The sequence below is a fragment of the Harpia harpyja genome, chromosome Z (assembly GCF_026419915.1).
Source record: "Harpia harpyja isolate bHarHar1 chromosome Z, bHarHar1 primary haplotype, whole genome shotgun sequence".
Lineage (NCBI taxonomy): Eukaryota > Metazoa > Chordata > Aves > Accipitriformes > Accipitridae > Harpia > Harpia harpyja.
In genome coordinates, this window is record NC_068969.1 from 2162199 (window position 1) to 2183479 (window position 21281).

At 39.3% G+C, this 21281-nt stretch overlaps 1 protein-coding gene across 14 annotated transcripts in view; it reads left to right on the top strand.

Annotated features, from left to right (window-relative positions):
- IQSEC1 (IQ motif and Sec7 domain ArfGEF 1) overlaps positions 1–21281 on the top strand; it is a 359420-nt gene that overhangs the window by 216638 nt on the left and 121501 nt on the right. Inside the window, exon 1 of one of the 14 annotated variants that reach the window (XM_052776768.1) lies at positions 15899–16061. The exons of the other annotated variants lie outside the window; for them this stretch is intronic. The gene's annotated coding sequence lies outside the window, so the exon portion shown is untranslated. Of the gene's footprint in view, positions 1–15898; positions 16062–21281 lie in introns of those variants that run through there. 14 annotated transcript variants of the gene reach the window in all.

Consider the following 21281-nt stretch of genomic DNA (forward strand, 5'->3'; position numbering starts at 1 on the left):
GGCTTTTATGGCAGAATAGAACTCTGAAGTTTCAAATGTCTCTAAGCTAGTGTAGTGCTACAAACTTACCTGTGTGTGTTATGTGAAATGTTAAATAAGATGACAGGCTGTGGCTGCTGTGCATCGCTGGGCACATTCTTTGAGTGGTTCGTGTTTGACATGCTGCATGCTCCCTGCCAAGAGCAGTTGCTGTGGATTCCAGCAGAGTTTATTCCAGGAATGGAGCTATTAAGTGAGACGCTTGGTGATTGTGCGTTCTCACAGCAATTTTATATATTTAAAAATAGCTAGCCATCTTCATGCTATAGTTTCTTCATGTTACGTGGTTATATGATTTGAATGGTACATTTTGTCATACGAGCTTCCCTTGAGAAATCACATAATCTGAATAATTACTGCATTTCACACTGCATAATTATTTTGTGCTGAGGAAATAGTTTAGAGAGCCTGAATTCTTGCATGAACTTTCATTACAACCAGAATGAGACTGTGGAGAGCTTTTTATCATCAGGGTCCTGAAATAAAGCTAAAAAGTCCCTTAGTTCCCAGCAGACAGTGAGTCAATATAATAGAAACTGAAATAATCCCTGAGAGAGGATTTGATTAAGATGCAAGTCATTTTATTTATGATCTGAGCTTAGAACCAGAAGCAGAAGGAATGCCTGAAACAAACTGGACCAGTGCTTAAATCCAGAGAAAAAGTCTTTACAGCACAGATGTTCATCCCAACCTCCATACTGCTGGAAATGTCCGAGAAAAGTCCTGTGCAAAACTCTGAAGTTATAAAGGTGTATGTTCCTACTGAGACTAAGCTTCAAAGGTTCCTGGGAGCACTTGGGTGTGGCTATTTTTCTGAAGTTTAACATGCAAGTTGTGCTCACATGTAAACATCCACTTCTTTCTTTTATCAGTGACCTTAGTACTGTTCAGAATATGTAGGTTGAATGCTAGTGTAATGCAAAGTAATATTCCTCTTTGTTACAGTACTATGAGTATTTTCAATTAATGTGTTTGGTTGTTTTAACAGATCTTATTTTCTTTGGCAACGACACCAATGAGTTTGAGAGCATAAAAAAAAAAGAATTTTTCCTTTGTGGAAAAAGATCTCTACCACCTTAATTTGCTTTTCTGATACCCTTCAGAAATCCTGAAACTCTCCCTGTGTTTTGGAAGGCTTCAGTAACCATTCTGGCTCATGTTCTTATCCATCAAGTATGAGGCTCTACCAGTCTTTCTCCCTCTCTGCCTCCTTCCCTGTCTAGAAGACTGTGAAGCCCAGGCAGCCCCTGCTGGAGATTTCAGTCAGCCTCAATGTGTTTTATACCAGTAGAGTGAGTTTGCTTTTTCCCTCTGCGTGTAAGCTGCTCTGGTAAAAGCATTTCTACGCGCTCTCAGTGCCGCCGCACTGAACAGCGGTGTATTGCATTGACTACACTGGACCAGTTGTACTACAGCTCCTTACGTATGCGCAAGGCCTGAATGAGGGGTTTTATGCCTCGCTGAGAAAACAGTCCCACTCCAAAAGGAAAATTATTATTAACTGGGTTTTAGGGTTGGTCTTGTTTCCATTGGACTCCAGCAGCTTTAAAAGAAATATTTGACTGAGTCTTTGTTGTCTGTTTTAATTAGACTGTGTGGCTTGGGGGCAGAGAGATCGTCTACGTCCATATATATGTGTTTAAGTTTGTGACTAGACCTTAAAATCATAGGGTCATGCCTGTTAGCAAGGTGAAATACATGTGTAGTACTAGAAGAAAATGCAGTGGTTTGCTTTTTGCATAGGGGAGCTTTAGGTAATGCTGGAATAAGCTTAGGAGAGAGCAGGATGGTGTAATGTGGTGTTGTGGTTTAACCCCAGCCGTCAACTAAGCACCACCCAGCCACTTGCTTGTTCCCCCTGCATCGGGATGGGGAAGAGAATCAGAAGAGTTGACAGTGAGAAAACTCATGGGTTGAGATAAACAGTTTCATTGGTAAAGCGAAAGCCACGCACACAAGCAAAGCAAAGCAAGGAATTCATTCACTAGTTCCAATTGGCAGGCGGGTGTTCAGCCATCTCCAGGAAAGCAGGGCTCCATCACACGTAATGGTGACTTAGGAAGACAAACGCTATCACTCCAAACATCACCCCCCCCCTCCTTCTTCCCCCAGCTGTATATGCTGCGTATGATGTCATATGGTATGGCTGTGTCTCCTCACAACTTCTTGTGCCCCCCCAGTCTACTTGTTGGTGGGGTGGGGTGAGGAGGAGAAAAGGCTTTGGCTCTGTGTAAGCACTGCTTAGCAATAATGAAAACATCCCTGTGTTATCAACATTGTTTTCAGCACAAATCCAAAATACAGCCCCATACCAGCTACTATGAAGAAAATTAACTCTATCCCAGCCAAAACTAGCGCATGTGGAAATATACTGCACTGTCTAAATGATGTCTTCTTTGTCTTCTGGGGGTGTTGGCCTACTCCTAGAGCAAAATTGCAAAAATTACAAAGATGAAGGGGTTTCTTCACTAATGTACCAAAGCTGAGCTTGTGGCACTTAACATGAAACTTCTGTCCTTTCAAAGAGCTTAGTTCTCTGAGCCCCCATGAAGCCTACGATATTACCAGGTTACCTCCCGTGGCGCAGGAGGGATAGGGTCCGGCTACATCGCCAAACCACAGAACAAGCAGTGGGGTGATCCCTGAGCCCCGGGACAGTGCCCACCTGGAGCTGGTGTTCCCAGGTATCCAGGGGGAGAGTTGTCAGTCCTGTCCGATTTGCACTGCGTTTCTACCTTAAAGGATAGAGGATCATTATCTGTCGTGGTTTAACCCCAGCCAGCAACTAAACACCACGCAGCCGCTCACTCACTCCCCCCCCACCCAGTGGGATGGGGGAGAAAATCGGGAAAAGAAGCAAAACCCGTGGGTTGAGATAAGAACGGTTTAATAGAACAGAAAAGAAGCAGCTAATAATGATAATGATAACACTAATAAAATGACAACAGCAATAATGAAAGGATTGGAATGTACAAATGATGCGCACTGCAATTGCTCACCACCCGCCGACCGACACCCAGTCCCCCAAGCGGCGAATCCCTGCCCCCACTTCCCCGTTCCTATACTGGATGGGATGTCCCATGGTATGGAATACCCTGTTGGCCAGTTTGGGTCAGGTGCCCTGGCTGTGTCCTGTGCCAACTTCTTGTGCCCCTCCAGCTTTCTCGCTGGCTGGGCATGAGAAGCTGAAAAATCCTTGACATTAGTCTAAACGCTACTGAGCAACAACTGAAGACATCAGTGTTATCAACATTCTTCACATACTGAACTCAAAACATAGCACTGTACCAGCTACTAGGAAGACAGTTAACTCTATCCCAGCTGAAACCAGGACATTATCCTCTTCCCTTGGCCAAGCCAATCTCCCCCAAGGCCAGCAGTGACTCATGCCACACCGTGGTATTTTTGACTCTCTTTGCCAACAGCAGTCACTACCTGCACAAGAGGTGTTAAGTGTTCCTGCCCTGAGCGCTGCAAGTTGTCTCCAATATTTCTGAAAAGGGGAATAATGGTGTTTGCCACCGGCACTGTTCCTAAGTGAAGGGCAGGGCAGTATCGCTGGCTGTGCTGTCACAGCAACCTCCGCTTGACTCGCCCTTCTCACTGACCACACTGCTGTCCCAGTATGCGTGCGGAGGGCAAACAGTGCCCTTCCCACTCCTCTAAAGTTCACTGTGAGGGAATATTGCACTAAATAGCAGTGCTTTCCTCTGCTGGTGAGTGCCTGCTTGTGATGATATTCGCAGGTGGAAAACTCTCCCAAAATCAGAGAGTTGGCAAAGCGTGAAAGTAGAACTGGGGTTAAAGCATCAGTAGTCATTTACTTCTGTTAAAGTTACATTTTAGTAACCCACCATACATGGGAGATAGGCAAATATACAATTAGGAAATTGTTTGTCAACATACTCAGATTAGCCATTGTATTTATAGGGTCGTGTCAGTATTAAAACAGAGGAACACGTGTTATATAAAGACAGGGAGCAGATCAGCTGCATGCAGAATTACTCGTTCCCTTGGTAACGTGCTATATGCCAGCCAGCTTGTAAGGATGGGGCTAGTGGTTAGAGGAGCAGACTGGAGCCATCTGAATCAGCAGATCCACAGCCCACAGAGAATAAATTAAAGGGTTTATAGTAATGTAATGCATAGTTTTCGGCTTGCATCTTAAAGTTCCATTTGCGAGTAATGGAGGAAAACAGTCAATAGTTAGTTCTTAGTGCTCTGCACATCTGGAAAAAAGTAAGAATTAGTCTTCAGTATGAGTTGTCATGGAGTTTCTTCACTTATTTTCCTTCTGCTACGAACATTTTCCATCTTGGTTCAGTCATACTTTATTTTTAGTTGTCTGCTTTGGGGTTTTTTTCTGAAGACTAACAGAAGAGTGCTGCGTTTTCATCAAGGAAAAATAACACCCTGACAAGTGAAAGGGTCTCAGCTGGGCTTTAATTGCATTTTGGGCAACACAAGCTACTGTAGCTGTGTAGGGGAGGGGCAGTCGTCGAAGTTTGGAGCATGTAAAGGCAGTTTGGTGTATCTTGTTTAGGGGCTTATTCATAAATGTTCCGAGCATCCACAGTGCATCATGAAAGCTCAAACTACTCTAAATAATTAAACAGGGGTCAATGTAAAGGAATAATACAATGAATATGTTAGTCCACAGTTCGTGTTCAGTGATGGTATTGCCCCATATGTTATTGCAGCTCCTTGCTCCTGCTTCCAGACTGTCCACGCAGGGTGCCAGCACAAGTGTTGTACAGCCATGCAGGAAAGTCAGCAGGAGAAAAAGGGGTGGTTTTCCATCCAGGTGGTTGCAGTGGTGGGGTTCACCCCAAGGCCCCACAAAAGAGCTTGTGTTCCCGTTGGGTAAGGGAGTATAACAAACACTGGTGGGAGAGCAGGGGGACACAGTGCTCACACAGCTGAAGTGTGACTTCACCTTATGGGAGATAGTATGGGCTGAAGAGACAGCACTAAGCCAAGGTTAGACAGTCTGCTCTGTAGTTCATTGGCAAATAGCAGCATTTTCTTCTTATGGATGTTTAACTGTCACATGTAACCAACGATAATGGGATATATAATCAGATATTTAATTTAGGCATTTCAGTTGCCATCTGAAATGGAAATGAGAATACCTACCTTAGATATTCCTCCTGACACCTACAGGGTTAATGTTTGTGAAACCTATCTCAGAAAAGGAGAATATGTGTTACATATTGTTACAGTAGTAAGCAATAGAGTTGGCACCTTTTGTTAAGATCAAACACTAACAAAGTGATTTTCCTATATCTATTTTATGGCTTAAAGGTGAACAAGAATTACTAAAAATTCACTTATAAGACTAAAAAAAAAAAAACCAACAAAAAAACCTTCCATGTTGACTCCTATATCTCCAGAATGTATTTATTTTTGTATTCAGTTTCTGTGTGGGTTTCTTTGTCATCTGCAAAATGCTGCACTTGAGAAGCTACAAGACAAACCTGAAGGCAAGTCGTCATTTAGTCTGGATGCTTTAATCTCCATATAGTGCATGGCTTTCTATAGCCATTAGTCTTGTATTTTAAGATAGTACAACTGTAATTATCCTAGTGCAAACCTTCCTTTGGGTTAAAAGATCTCTTCAGCATGACAGTGCCAATAGCCACACAGCACTTAATGAGTTTTTAATAAGCCTTTGATGCCAGTATAACAAATCATTGTGAGGTTAGGATGAAGTTGGTATCTTTAGAATTCTGTGTTAGGAGTGTATGAATGTGTCCTGTGCATTTTGCATACTTTAATATATTATTTGGGTAAAGTGTACCATGTTTCTCCTGTTGTCTCTGGTCTATGCATAGGAATCTGGAGACGAAATCATTATGGCGTTAATTCCTCTGAGCTCGGTTGCTCTACCTAAAGGAGATTTGTTCAAGGGGTGAATTACACGTTGCTTTGGTTTTGGTTTCGGCTGATATTTTTTTCCACTCAGTTAACTGTCTTTAAATGTTGCTTCTGTTCAGCTAGGGCATATCTGTGTTTACACGGCTATATTATTTCAATCTGGTTGTTAATGTAAATTAGTGGTTTGTGATTTAAGTTCAGGAAGGGCACAGTGAGCTTAAACAGGTTACAGGTTACAGATCTGTTAGAGCAGACAACCAGAACCTCATCAGCTCCTTTTGCTTTTTTTTTTTTTTCCTATGAGCAAAAAATACTCCTACTTAGTATTTTCATGTGCTCTTTTTGTCTTGTGCTATGCTCTCTTTCTCCTTGTGCACCACTTGCTGTATTATTGCTAAAAGCTTAATATGTATAGGTAGGGGCTGTTAGAGACAGCAGGTGATTTCAGTTTAATCCTTGCTAGAGTTTCAGTGTAAAAAGTACCACAGAATTTGCAATATTTGTACATAATTAAGCCTTTCTTCACATAGAAAACTCGCAGGTGAGGGTCAGCTACTTTGGAAGTATACAGAAATTGTCAGTCCAGCAGCAGACCTTCTTGTTTGTGTGTCTTCCTATACAAAAAGTCAAGGTACCTTATGAACTTAAAGACTGTGTGTTTTTCAAGAAGGGTCGAGTAACTGCAAAATATGGAAGTGATGCACCAGCGTGAGATCTGAAGGCTGGTTTTAGTCACTGCCCACATCGGTTTCATTCTAGAGGGTTTGTTCCTTTATTTTAAGGCTGAGTCTACTGAGCTGTTCCAGTATAAAAGGACCTGAAGCCAGCTTAGCTAATTAGCTAAAAATGGAATCAACTTCTAGCCCTCTTCTGAGTTGTCATGTCTTTGCATTAAAACAGTTGCAACAGTGTTTAGCTCAAACCTTTAGTTTGGGCTAAGAGCAGCCCTGGGTTTAAACTATGCCAGAGCTCTGTCCTTTCACGATGCAGGGTATAATGATATGCATTGAAACCCTAGAAGTCAGAAACCTAATCCAAGGTAGTCTAGAGAAGTTAACAGACTGTTTTATTATTTATTTACACAGACCTTTCAAAAGAGCTTGTTGATGCAGAACCATAGGTTACTGAACTGGTAAAATTGTTTGTCTAGTGATGGAGGAGTTCAATTATTTTAAGGTAGCTTTTTGTATTTTCATGCTTGCTGTAGGTGATGCATATAGTAAAAATGTATGTGGCAACTTCTAGAACAGAACTACTGTTTGAGGTTTATACTACCTTCCACTGCTAGTCCTATTGCTTGATGTCTTCTCAGACCTACCTAGAAATTGGCATTTAGGATTTGTTTTGAAAGGATACTGCTTCTGTTGTTGCTCTTAGATTACTCAGTTGTTTGGTTTGTATTTTTTATATTTTAAGAACTCCCGAAGCAGCCTTTCAGCTTGTGTCTTTCTGCTCTGAACGTATAGACAAGAAACAAATTATATGGAAGTGTTACTTGCTCTCCAGTTTGAACAGAATTATCTTCTAGTGGACTCTAAAGCAAATTAGGTAGAGAGAAAATAAAGCTCTGAGCTTATCTGGTTTTAATGAGATCATGCATTTTCCAGAAGGAGTCAGATGACATTTTAGTAATTGGTGAGTACTGATCAATTTAATGCTTATGAATCATGTGATTAACATCAGTGGGTACTGTGATTTGATCATAGTATGAAAAGCATGGTATGTGAAATAATTTTAATGAAAAAATGTCTGCTTAAATGCCTGGTAAAGGCTTTATTCCTTTTCTAATAGGAATTCATTTTGCTATACAAGTGTAATTTCTAATTCTGGATATGTTTTTGCTGTTCCCCATGCAATATCTGCCTATTAATCACTTTCTTTGACAATAATCATAAAACCAGCAAGAATTTATGCAGTAAGCAGAGTGTCCTGTGTTCAGTCATCTTTTAGCAGGAGACAATAAATTCATTCATATAATTAACTGCCTGACAGGTATCGAGTGACTGAAGTCTTTGAAGTGTTATTAGATTGTTGGGGTTTTTCCTGTACTTGCCACTGAGGGGGGTGGGATGGCAGAACTGCTTAATTAGGAGAGTTTAGGGTCTCATGACAACTGCAGTAACAGACAAATATATAAAAAAAAAAATCAAAGCTCATCACGTATGTATTTACTTCAGACTCTCTGACTGGTTAATGAAACTTAAGCAGAACTTAAGGTAGGCGAGGCACGATTGCCTGACCTGCTGCGCTTGTGGAGCGTTTCTGTGCTGAGTGTACTGAGGTGCAAACCTGCATGCTGCAAACTGATCAATTAAAAATTAAATATGCTCTGAGTTAGTCGCATCTGCGTTCATCTTCTGGAAAAGTCTCAGCAACATGCATGGCATTTTGCATTTAATGAATTCTCATTGGTTTGTGATATCAGAGTAATGACTAGTATTCTCTAATAACATCAGGGGGCCACTTTCATGGTCTAATGGGGCCTGTTTTGTACAGGGAGCAACACCACGACTGTAAATTACACAGGGGGAATTGCAACCCTGACGTGAAACTTTCTGGTTCAGCTCTCCTGAAAGTTACTTATTTTCACATAAATTGTTTTTCTAATATGAATGTTTTCTTGGACATAATTGTTTACCACATCATCTTGAGGACTAGGTTATGTTCACAGCCACAGTTCTGTCACCACTTGCTTTCCTTAGTATAACTTCGCATTATTCGGGTATCAAAACAAGCAATCTTTCAGAGGAGATCCTTGATAAAAGCTTCCCAATGCTTATGCTGCTGAATAAAGGTAGCATGAACTGCTGTGCCCATGTAGTACCTGTGATACCTGTTCTGTGTTGTCTGCCAGTTAGCTGAATCTCATACATAAAGCAAAACTAGTATGACAGCTCAGTTGTTTGAGAAACTGCGCCACTGCCTGTGCTCCATTATGCAGTTAGCGTTAGCTGCGTACGCTGCCGCTTCCTTGACAAGAAGAGTTTTGCTATGACCTTTGGCAGAGATCTGATGGTACTATTTCACCTGCAGCCTGTATGCTTTTTCGTGTTAAAGCAAGAGATATTTCAAAAAAATCTGGGCGGGTTGTGATAGCTCTGTCAAAAAGGCAGAATACAAAGCCAGCGCAGGCTGGTGCAAAGGGAAATACAACCTTTCTGTTGCTTGGAAGCCTTCAGAATATATTATGAGTCTTATGGTAACACATTTTTCTGTTAAAAGCTCAGTGGGATTGCAATCTCGTCTGTTGCCCACAAGCCTTGGAAGAGGATCTCTTTGGCTCAAGTTTTCTGAACATTTGTTCCACCTTTGACTTTTAAATGACTCTTTGGCTCTTTCTCCTTTCTCCGTTGGTGGCAGAGGGGGAACTGTGTGTTTGTGGTCAGTCCTTCCTCAGCAAGAAGGCATTTATTGACCACCTGGGAAGGGCACCCAGTCCCGTGGCCACTGCAGCTCCGGGTAAAGCATCTGGGCAATTTCAGAGAAAGTTGTGGGAAGGGGATGCTGACCTTCTGATGCCTCTTGGAAGATAAAAGGCACGTTTGCACTTTTGCCTTGGCTCCTCTTATCTAAGAGCGAGTCTTGCTTGCCTTTGGAAGAATTGGATAGAAGTAATAGCTATGATTGGCAGATACAGGTATAAAAAAGCTTTATAAAAGCCATAAAAACAGCTTCAACGCTGTTATTGTTGGTTTTTACTGTGTTCCTAAGGAAATGGAAGCTGATTTAACAGAAGTTTGAAAACCAAATTAGCAGTTACCATTTGTTAAATAGCATATTTTTAATCTTAGGCATTCAGCTTAGATTTAAAGCTCAGTTGCAATTTACTTAGAATTGTTGGATATCCATAAAATGCCTGCAGGCCTGTATACTGCTAAATACAAATTCTGCATAGGTAGATGCATTTGTATCAGCAGATTTTTGTATGGTCTAGTTCCCTTTCACGTTTAAATCAGAAGAATGAACTATTCCACCAAATCAATGAAATAGGGGCAGGTTGATCTTTTCAATAGCTTATTATCTGTCTGAAATTGTCTTTTGATATTTCAAAATAAGTGAAAACTAGACATTATGAAAAGCATACTTTAAGCTCTCCTAAATAGTCAGATAAAATCTGAACTGCTATAGGTACACAGCTCTGAATTTAAGCACTTTTCCACTAATAGCAATACTCAAGACCTCTGCCTTGCAGTCTGCTCAGCAGTGTGATTTTTCTGGACATGTATACAAAGAACTGATGATAGATTTTCACTGTCTGTATATTTTCAAGTTAATGTAACAAACGCTTGTGGCAGAAAGGGGCCAGTGAGATGGAGATAAATACTTGAGTTCTTTCCAAATGGCCAGTGTTAATTCTTTAAAAACAAACACATGGAAAAGAACGCGAACCTTAAAGGCAACCTCTTAAAAAACTTGTCCCAAGTTGTTTATCCTGTTTCAGGCCCTGAAACTGCTGTATTTTACTGGTTATTCCACCTCTGTATTCTAAGTACTTGAGCAGATTTGTTACTCAGATTATTGAGTCTTGCCCAGTAGCTCATATCCACACCTTCTGACACTATTCCCCTTAATGCCCATCTTGCAGGGACAGGCATAGCTATGGTGTTTCTTGGAATAAGAACGGGGTGGAGAGGGAGAAATTATGCTGAAAAGGGTTTAAATGATACTTCATAAGTACTTTTTGTGCCTATGCTGTGCTAGCCTGCCTCCTGTCATCTGATTGTGCTGACACGTTGGTTTTGTCGGTATAACAAACTGTTAAGCTACATGAGATAGATAAGGAAAAGAACCCACAGTAAAAATAGGCTGCCAAAAAAATGGGTCAGGGCTAATGGGTTAGTACGATCAGGGCTTCTTACACCATTGTCACTTCTGGAGGAAACGTTCAGCAAACAAAAGCATAACCACACTGGCAAGGCCCTTTCCTCCAAAACAGTGAAACAATGAAGCTTTTAAAGAAATTGGGAGTGGACTCCCTTAAAATGTATGTGCCACATGAGCCATTTCAAAGCAAAGATGGAGATAGGTGTTCATGCAAAGATAGCCAAAATGAAAATCATACAGTTGCTGAAAGACGCACAGATCCCTTCTTAATACAAGTCCCGGTACTGTTAAGAGAGGACTCAAGCATTAAACAGCAGTAGTAGCAGGCATGTGGCTATTCAGCTGCTTCTTTAAACCAAAAAACAAAACCAAGCAAACAAAAACCACACACACACAAAAACCTTGTGCAAGTTATTTCTCTGTCTGATACTCTATATTTCATATTATGTATTCAACCATTAAATAAGCTTACTGACTTAGTAGTGTTCTGTATCAATATTTGATCCTTTCCTCAGACTTTAAAGAAAAGATGGTATATTTGAGGCACTTAGGAGCCTTATGGGAAAGTTCCGAGCACACTGGGAAAGCTACATGAGTGGTCAATACTGTAAAACTGTTTCGAGGAGGGGAAAGTTGCTTGGTTCATATTTGTAAATATACTGAAGGGTTGCTGGTTTGTTGGTGGGTTTTGTTAATTTAGTAGTTTAGGGTTCCTAGCATGACCATCTCGAGATGAGGACTAAGAAAGCTCTCAGAACAGGGAGTCTTGAAGCCTTAACAAAACTCATTATTTTATAGACATTTTCATCTGATTGTTGGTGACTGTAAATGATCTGAATTCAGGTCTAAAGGTATGTAGTATCCTAGACGATCCAGTTTTCTGAAGTAGAAATTCTGGGGTAGCACAAAGCTGAATTTTTCTAAAATGAAAATAAATAAGTTCAGGAGGGGAGAAGAAAACCTTTCATGACTTTCTTATACTTCTAGGAAATGAAAAAGGACTGCTAACGCACTTCCCTTCCTTATGTCTAACCTTTCAAGAGTCTTTTTTTGTGAGGTGATGACCCGCTATCTATTGGTGTCTGCTCAGAACCATTAGCTCATTGGGACTATTCAGTCTTTCATTTTCTAAGTGGTGAGGTCAGGTATGTGGTCTTTGCCTTCTCTACTCTATACTAGTGGCTAATGATGCTATTAATAAGAGGAACTGTGTACCTAATTTTCCATCAAAGAAATAGAAAAAATACATCTATGTCCTTAGGGTACTGATATCCATATGTGTCTAAAACAGATGAGACTGGTAAGAAAACAAGAGACCTGTGATGGTAGTCTCAGCCTTTTCCATACCTGTCTCTAATTTTTCATGTCTATCAAAGCACAGAAGATGAATTTCATTATGTCTAAATCTGTTGAGAGAGAAGGGAGGGAAACATTTTGTCCAAGTGGTCGGTGTCCATTAAGAAGGGAGATGAACTTTCCACAGTGCTATAGAAAATTGCTTTAAAATCTGGCCCCAATGTGTGCTATTCATTCATTCTTCATAGCTTTCCTTTCAAAAAGCTTTTAAAACTTCTAAGCACAGGGCTAGGATGCACTTTGGGTTGTGAAATTATCTTTGCAGACCTTGGAATTTTTTTCCGATGGTAATTTCAGAGCTCATATGTCAACAAATCAGTGTACGGTATTATAATTTCCCTCCGGACTTTTAAAATCTATACCTCCAGGGGAAATCTAGGGACCATATGATGTCAGCTCTGAACACATTAATAAGAATGAAATGTAACATTTGTTAAAGATAAAAACCTTTCATCAGAGAAACGTCCTATTTTTCTGATTAAGTGGTGTGATAATGTTACATCACATTGACTAGAAGTTTCTGGATATCAGCTAGACTGACAAGCTCTGACCAGCTTTAAAAATACCTGGAATCCTCCTCTTGGCATTGAAATACACAAACATTTGCTAAAGTAATTACTTTTGTTGAATGAATCAGTGGCGTGTCTTGGGAATTTGCTGCTGCTGAAGACTTTTTTTTTTTTTTTTTCCCCTTCAACCTACGTTTCACAAAGGAATTCCTCGCAAAGGCTGCAAAAGGCTTAATATAATCAATCCACATGCAAATAAATATAACTACATTAGTTCTTAAATAGAAGGAAGACACTGGAAAAATCTCAAACTAAGGCATATTGTTCTTTGGCAAATATTTTTCAAGTGTTTCCTCCTCTTCAAGCTGGAGATCCTTCTAATTAAACAGCTATGGCAACAAATGCTGTCCAGCCAAGGGTCAGGTATAAAGTTCAAATCCCAGATGGTTGATATCTGTACGTGACTTATCTACCAGATGGGTTCAAATGTTCCACTGGATTTTTTTATTCTTTTCTCTCACCCTTCCAGTATTAAGGCAATTTGTTATATTCCTATCAAATATTTATACTGTTTTTCTATTGACTTTTGCTAAGAATTATTTAGGTAGGAGGAGAAGTTTCCCCAGAGCGTGTTATACCGCTTGAGAGATACTTTGTTCAGCATTCCCTTCCTATCAATTTCTACAGTTAGAGTTTCCAAGGGTGCCCTAAAAAAAGGACAGGAATAAAAGGCACGCAATCATGGGGTTGAGGAGAAAGAGGGGTAACATTGTTAGTATTTACTTTTACTGTTTCTGTGGATAGTTAAAGCCTCTGTGCTTTTATAGGATAATCGATACAAATTTAAAACAATTTTGATGATTATCACTGATGAAGCACAGGCTGACTGTAAAGCTTATCATCACTGGTAGCTATGTAAAAATACAGCAATAGACTGTCTGTCTTTGGGTTTATTTTTTTATTATATGCTACTATTAAACAGCCTAGGTAATGCAAATGGTATCATGTTGATTTAATTGCGTATTTTTTTAAATAGATCTTAAATATCGTAAAGCGAGCTTTCTCATGGAGATGAGGACTTAGATTTCTAATTCCTGGTGTTTATAGCCTTTTTGACTTTTGGAAGACTACGTGGTAGGAGGTTACAGTTTCTTTTGGTTTAAATTCCAAAAACAGAGTGGTTCAGGAGTTTACATATAAGCAATAAGCAAGACAGAACAGATTCTGAACTCTAGAAAATATGGCAAGAAGGTCTTAACAGAACAGAAGCTGAGTATTATTGCATTCATTACTTTTCTGTAATCTATTTTACATTGTATTAAGTACAACGGTCAAACTGGTGGTATTCCCAAACTGTGGTTAGTATTCAAAATCCCTTCAAAACTTCAGATTCAAAATCTAAATTAGATTAGAAACCGAATTAAATGTTTTAGAGAAATGCTCGTTCAGATCTTTTGTGTTTTTGTGTTTGAAAGGTTCAGTATTCTTGCTTTTGTCACTAGAAAGACCGTATCAAAAGTGAAAAGAAAAAAAAAAACCAACAAACAAAAAACCCTAACCAACCAAACGCCGCCCCCCCCCCCCCCCCCCCCCACTTTTGAAGGTTAAGCTTCCATAAATGTGGAAGACAGATTTGCCTGAATTTACTCAGCTTGAATGTTTATCCCAGGGTTGGTGGGTTTTGCCAGTACATTTGCAGGTGCTCTGTGATAGTCTGTCCATGCTATTTCTATGCTGCACTTGGAATTAGAAGTAAGGATGAATTTTCATTCTGACAGGTACTGTGATGGCTCTTTTGTTGAATCCATCTCTAAATAAATCTGTTGTTTAAACGTGGTTCAAATGAATGATAAATGCAATACATAAGGGACTGTTTTGGTGCCATTGAAATTCGGTAGGGAAACTCCCACTAACTTCAACAAGGATTCCAATTTTGCCCTCAGGAGGGAAGCAACGAACTTGGAAAATGATATGAAGTGTGCCTGATCTTAGTATCCTTAAACTGACGGCTTTTGAAATAATTCTGCTGTCTTACAGTTTTCAGTTATCTTTATCCTTCCTTTGTTTTTAAAAATAAAGCAAACTGTGAAACTCCTGCTACAATAGCAATAAAATATTTCCTATATGAACTAGTTTGTGAGCTAGTCTGTTCTGACTGTACAGAACTGGAAAGATACCATTAGAAATAAACTACTGTCTGAAGTTGGAGGAATTAATTTGTTAACAGGATGTGTAGAGGAGCCTCTTTATTCTCTACAGTTAATAATTTCTACTCATTTGGCCAATTTTGTGGTGTCTCTTTTCTGCTAATTTTACCATGGCTTTCTTAGCTTTAGATATTGTAGGTGTAGATTAAATTAAATGTGTACAACAACGTGATACTAACCCAGAGAAACATTCCTTTCGGTGATCTTTACAAGGAAAGACCTTTTCATCTTTTCTTCTGTGCCCTCTTATTGTGTCTTTATTGCTCAGGGGTAGAAATACAGTGATTGCAGTAGACGTTCTCACAGAAAGCTACTTAAGCAATTGGGTTTGGGATGTGCTGAATGCCACAGCAAACCTCAAAGCTAAATGCTTTAACTAAGAGACAAACCTCATTTTGTGCATATTGCTTAGTTTCTTTAAGTAGATTTAGGAACTTGAAGCAGACCATGTCAGTCAAGGCAGTAAAAATGTCAGTCGCTGAAAACATCCAGCTCTAGAGCTCTCTCAACAAACCGACATCTGGGCTTATAGTATAAAGATATTTCTTAGTAAACACATTAGCGTGTCATAAAAATAATGTGTTTAAAGAGATAATAAATCCAAAGTTGGGGTGACAAAATACTATATGAGGCAGGCCACAAAAATAGATGTTTTGTTATATCTTTAAGGAGTTCTTTTTCTATATGTAGGTGTTCAGCAGTAAACCTGAGTTTGACATATCATGTATATGGGTAACGAACACTGCTGCATTCTTCCTTCCGGGTATGTACACAATGTATACATTGTCAGTGTACTTGGTAGAATCGGCTCCACTGTGCATTTCTGAATGCTGCCAGTCGAGTTTCCTCTCCATCCACAAGCTTTCTGTGGATGTGGGCTAACTCTGATATTTATTCTAACGTAACTAGTGCCATGGCCAAGCACCTTGCTAAAGCCATAAGCACAGGTGGCTGATAATCTGTTTTAATTGTAGTTAACATGCTTAATTTCAAAAGCGATGTGTAAAGCTGACAGGCAGTTCCAAAGAGCTTTCCATCCCAGCTTCCGAGCCTTTCTGTAGTCATTCAGCCTCCAGCTCACAAGCTTTTAAATTATTTACCCAAAATGGGCTTTGAAGGAATAATTTAAAAAAAATAAATAAGTAATCTAAGCCTGGGTGTATTAAGACTTGATAGAGGAATGGAACATAAATAAGAGCCCCCGTAGGAGCACTTTGGCTTCTGCTGATCTACAGGGAACTCTTAACGGGTGAGCTTTGGAAGTCTTGTTGGTTTTTGTTTGCCTCCTCCTGCCCCCCATTTCTCTCTGTTCCCCCGTCCCTGTTTTCCCTTTTTTAAAACTAAGTAACTCCATTTATTTTACATTTTTAGTTGCTTTTTCAGTGATCAACCCTGTTATCAGGTGAACAGATCTATGTGCTTCGTTAATATCCTTTCCAAATGTCCGTCATACCAAATGTGATCAGCTGGCTGTTCTACAGATGATGCCTCCTGGTTTGGGGGGTTTTGTTTGTTGTTGTTTTAACTTGGCTGTAAAAAGAAAAGCCATGCATGTGTTTAACTTACTGATGGCTTGTAGTACCAGAGGGGACTGACAAGCTGCCTGGGCAGCTGGTAAGCCCACTTTGTCATTTTAATATAGGCTAAACCCTGCTCCCACTCAGTGGTCCACATACACCAATCTGTCTTCACGGGCTAAATTAAAAGCAGTTTTAGCATATGATTAGCTGTATAATAAGACAGAGTAAGGGGTGTGGAGAACAAAGAGTATAGGAAGGCAAAAGGACATGCATCCTATCATTTTGTGTTCTGTGATTCAGAAAGGAACAATCATTTTCTAAAAATTCCACCCGTTAAATAGGAAGTGTTCTAAACCAAGGTCATTTTTGAGCAACAAAAGATGCTAAACATTAGCCTTTAAGCTGTAGTGTTGCATAGGATTTAAGCTTATGCTGTGGCTCCTTCATCCAGTGCCTCACGTGGCTACACTGACTGTGTAAAGGACTGTAAATTCAGGGTGCCGTGAGATAACGCTGCAAGAGAAGTTTCTTTCATGCTTTTGTTTTGATTTTTCTGCTATTTAATAGTGTTACTTTTTAACCTACACAGTGCCTAACTATACTTTCACACCGAAAAAAGACTTCTGATACTTTGGAACCGAGACACTGAGGTAATTACTTTTTCCAGCACTTGCCGTGAACTTGCATAGCTTTTATATCTGTTTCCCTCTTCAAAGTATCCCTCCTTCCTCCTTCAATATTCCCAAGCATATCTTGAATGTCCAAATAATTGTTTGGAAATTCTATCAAGGCAATATTTAAATGTCAGATACTGTAACCATTTGGCACATAAGTTCCTTAGTTCCTACAGCTACAGATGTTATAAGAATATAGTGTGTGTTGAAAACGATCATCTTATTTTACAAACTTCATCTAGAGACTGTAGAATCTATAAATTCATTTTTATAGTTTAACAGTAAAGCAATAATTGTATATCTTATGTGATTTCTATGGTTATTAATTATTTATATGATGGTGAGCAAGCTTTCAAAATCTTCGTGTAATGAAGATGTTGCAGATGTTTTGTCAGCAGTGGACACTTGGGATTCTGATACTTCCTCATCAACTACTGGTCTCTGTTGGTTTTCAGGTTTTGTGTGGTTTTTAACAGGTTTTGGCTGAAAAAAAAATTATATTTGATAGAGCAATACGCTAGAGAAGTTGCATGGTGGGGCAGGGAGGGAAAGCTCTGCTGAGCAGGTTGATGGGAGATTTAGACCTTTGGCTTTCTACAAGCCTTTAAGAACAGCTACAGGTGCTATCAGTCCTCATAGGAATAGGTACAGTAAACTCAGAGTTGCTGTGTCTTGTGCCCAGTTTCATTTGAGAGGTTCATGGGAGTTTTGTATGATACCAAAGGGCATGAAATACGGCGTAATATGGTCCGGCTGGGATTCTGCCAAAACCTTCCCCCATGTCCAGGTGTGTTCCTGAGGGGAACTCAGGGCAGGTATGTTAGGTTGATCTTGCGCATGTTGAGGAGCACGGAGAAATACGGCCATTTCTTTACTCCACATCTCTCCTTTCTCTCTGAACAAATTATCTAAAAGAATTACAACATTTTCAGGTGAAACAAAACCAAATCAAGGGGCTAACTGTAAACTTAGGTGGTCAGATTGTTTTCAGCCATGTGATTCAGGCCATTATGCCTCCACTGTGATTTAATACTGAATGGAAAGGGTGAAAAAGAAAACAAAACCAAGTACTGGCATCTGGGAGAGGTAATGCAAGCTCAGAACAAGGCTCTGGAAGAAATGGGAAATGGGGAGCTAGAGCTCGAATGAAAGTTGTGTTTGGGGAGATCTCAAATCTCTTGAGGAACTGAAGTGAATCATATTAAGTCCTCAGTCTTTGTTACTGAGTCAAAATGCCCTCCCTTGCCATATACCGCCTTGCAAAAAGTAATCTTTCTGCTACGCTACCTTGCAGTGAAAGATAATATCGATATTTTGGTGGTTTGAAGTTAAATAGTATGTTCTCAGATGGCAAATAGTTGCACCTGTGCAACAGAAGCCACAACGAATTATACTGCTTTACAGAGGTAAAAATTATTAATTATAGGCATTTAGTCAATTACATATCTGCCTAGTGGAATTTATTCTGGAAATACAAAAAAATGTATGAAGATCTGAAAGATGTTTGCAGTTTAAATATTGCATACAGCCTGTAGTGTAACAATTTAACTGCTCCAGATAAGGGAGAACACTTTGTGTGTTTATATGCACACGTCTGTGTGTTTATATGTATATATCAATATGTATGTGTGTATTTACATATAGAACAATATATAAAAGACTCCAAAAGAAAGTCTTACTATTTCAAGGTGAGATCAAATTCATTCTGTTCAATACTTTTATTACCTCCACAGCTAATGAAGTGCAAAGTCTGTATATCAGCCTGCTCTTAAAGCTGCATAGTTGACGTTTACCCTCATATATGACTTAGTATGAAACTCTTGAGATAAAGCAGTATCTTTGAAAGCCTTTCTAGATTAGCTCAAGGATCAAAACTGACACCCATACGTGAAGTCTGAAAGGTTTGAGGAGGGCTGAGTTTCGGTTCAGGCCTCTCTCTAGTTAAAAATGTAATGAGTGGGTCAGCTGTAAAATTAAATGAAGATGCTGTAGCATCTAAAGAGGAACTTCTTTCTTTAGCAGGAATATTAAGTGTGAAATGCCACAGCTCAACAGCTAATTTAAAGAGACAGTCAGCACTACTACTGACAGTGCTGTATCCTAAGTGTCTCTGGCTATGGGAATTGCTCATGCTTTTAAACTACCATCTAAGTGCTCTGCTAGCTTGATGTAAAATCCTCCATTCCGTGCTCGCTCCCACTCAGGAGACCTTGAGCACTTGAAGATTTAGTCCTACAAAATAGTTTTAATTCTTGAAGTAGGTTCTATTTTAATGTGGATATATGTGTAAAATTAGAAAAAGTACAATTGTTTTGCTATATCATGCATTCAAGAGGTCACGTACAAGACAAATACACTTTTTTTTTAACATATATGCAAAAAATTTGAAGAAAAAGATTTTACTGTTCAGTAGAATATCTGTCATTATATGAACAGTGCATATGTTCCTAGTTTGCTAGTGAAAAAGTGAATTTGTAGTCCAGTGGAAATAAATGCAGTAAAATAAATTATGCATACCGAAGGGATGTTTATGGGAACAGAAATTACTTTCAGTCAAAACCCCTCAAACACGTCCCCGTGATGTGTCACAGGCAGGACAGGCCCGGCAGTCCAGTGCTCGCAGTGAGGCTGAAGGTGGTGCCATTTACCCAGTAAACCCCTCTGAAATGCCCAGGCTAGCAAGTGTACCCAGGCATTTCCTAAATTCTTAACAAGTGATGAAGTTTATGATGAATGCATGTAAGTGAACTTAAACAGTAACAGACTTTGTCATTTTTATTTTGTAAATTTGCTTAAAATTTAAACGTAGACGCTTGATCCTGGTTTATTTGATCTAAGCAGGTCTTGATTTGTCAGGGGTAAGGAACATTTTATTTCCTCTGACAAAGATGAGTAAAAGCTGCGCTTGTGTCTAAAAAGCAGTCCTATAGTCTTGATTCATCATGAATAGTGATGTGCTGAGATGCTTAAAGTTGTAGTAACATGGTCTATAAACTGTATTACTTTGCTTAGGAATATAAAGTAGGGGTTGTGAATGGTAATTATTAATTTCTGAACAACAGTTGGTATGTTCTGTTTAAGTAAAAGTCTATGCTGGTCATGGGGCATTTTTGTTATCAAGAGGAGCTCAGGGTGATGCAAGTACCTATAAAAAAAAAATCTAAGTACATACAAATGGAAAAGTGGAAGGTGACACTGATGAATATATTATACAAGTAAGAACCTGTTCTGAATCATAAGCAAAGCAAAGGAATGCAAATTTATGCCACCACAGTTAGGGGCAACATTTTAAATATTAAGACAAAAAGAATTCTAATGGTATTAAATACAGCTGGTAAATTTGTCAGTAAGGGCAGAAAAAGTGAGTTCACCTTACTGTGGTTTGGAAGCCAAATTAGGAAATGTTTTCGTAACTTAAGAAGTTGTATTTTCTAGTCTTGTTTCCAGACGATAAAGTGCACCTGTCATAACAGCACATCTGGGTAAATTGTATCCAAATGCTTTTAGAAGAGTTGGCCAATGAATTCTCTTCAACATGTAATATTTAATTATTTTATGGGGATGGGGAAAACAGAAGCCATAACAGTGCAAGTTAATGCAATATCCATGTTTGAGAAGAAAGGAATGATTTAGACAATTGATAATGTGTGTGAGCCTGCTACTGATTTTTGACAGAATTGTAGAACAGCCAGTATGCATTTAATTATGTTATCTTTTGTCCTTAATTGATATGGCATTTATTGACATAAATTGAAACAGACTTGACTCCTGTTTCTAACAGACATTGTTTGTGTATGCAAGGTAGTATTGCTTATTGTGGATTTGTACAGTATGTGAGTTACCAAAGCCAGTGGTCTCCAAACTTTTTGACTGAGTCCCCTACCAGCAAAAAATGTTTGAGCACGCACTCACAACGTATGTACATATATTCATAAATTATATACATGTACTACTGAAGTTCTAACATCATCTTCCCACACCCTAATGGATCATGAAGCTAACCCCCTGAGGGGTGTGCACCCCACTTTGGAGACCACTGGTCTAAGCAACTAGAATCAACAAACCCTCTCAGTAGATGTAATTCTGATAGTTATCAAAACATAGCTGTAAATTAGAATTATTGTAGAGCAGGTGAGTTTAAGTGGAGTCATAAGGATCTCACGCTACATAAAATTTAATATTCTGGTAAGAAAATAATTGTAGTATCTGTAGATGACACAAATACAGGGCCAAAGAGGACAGCTATACCATAGTTTGGTCAGTAGAACACAAGCA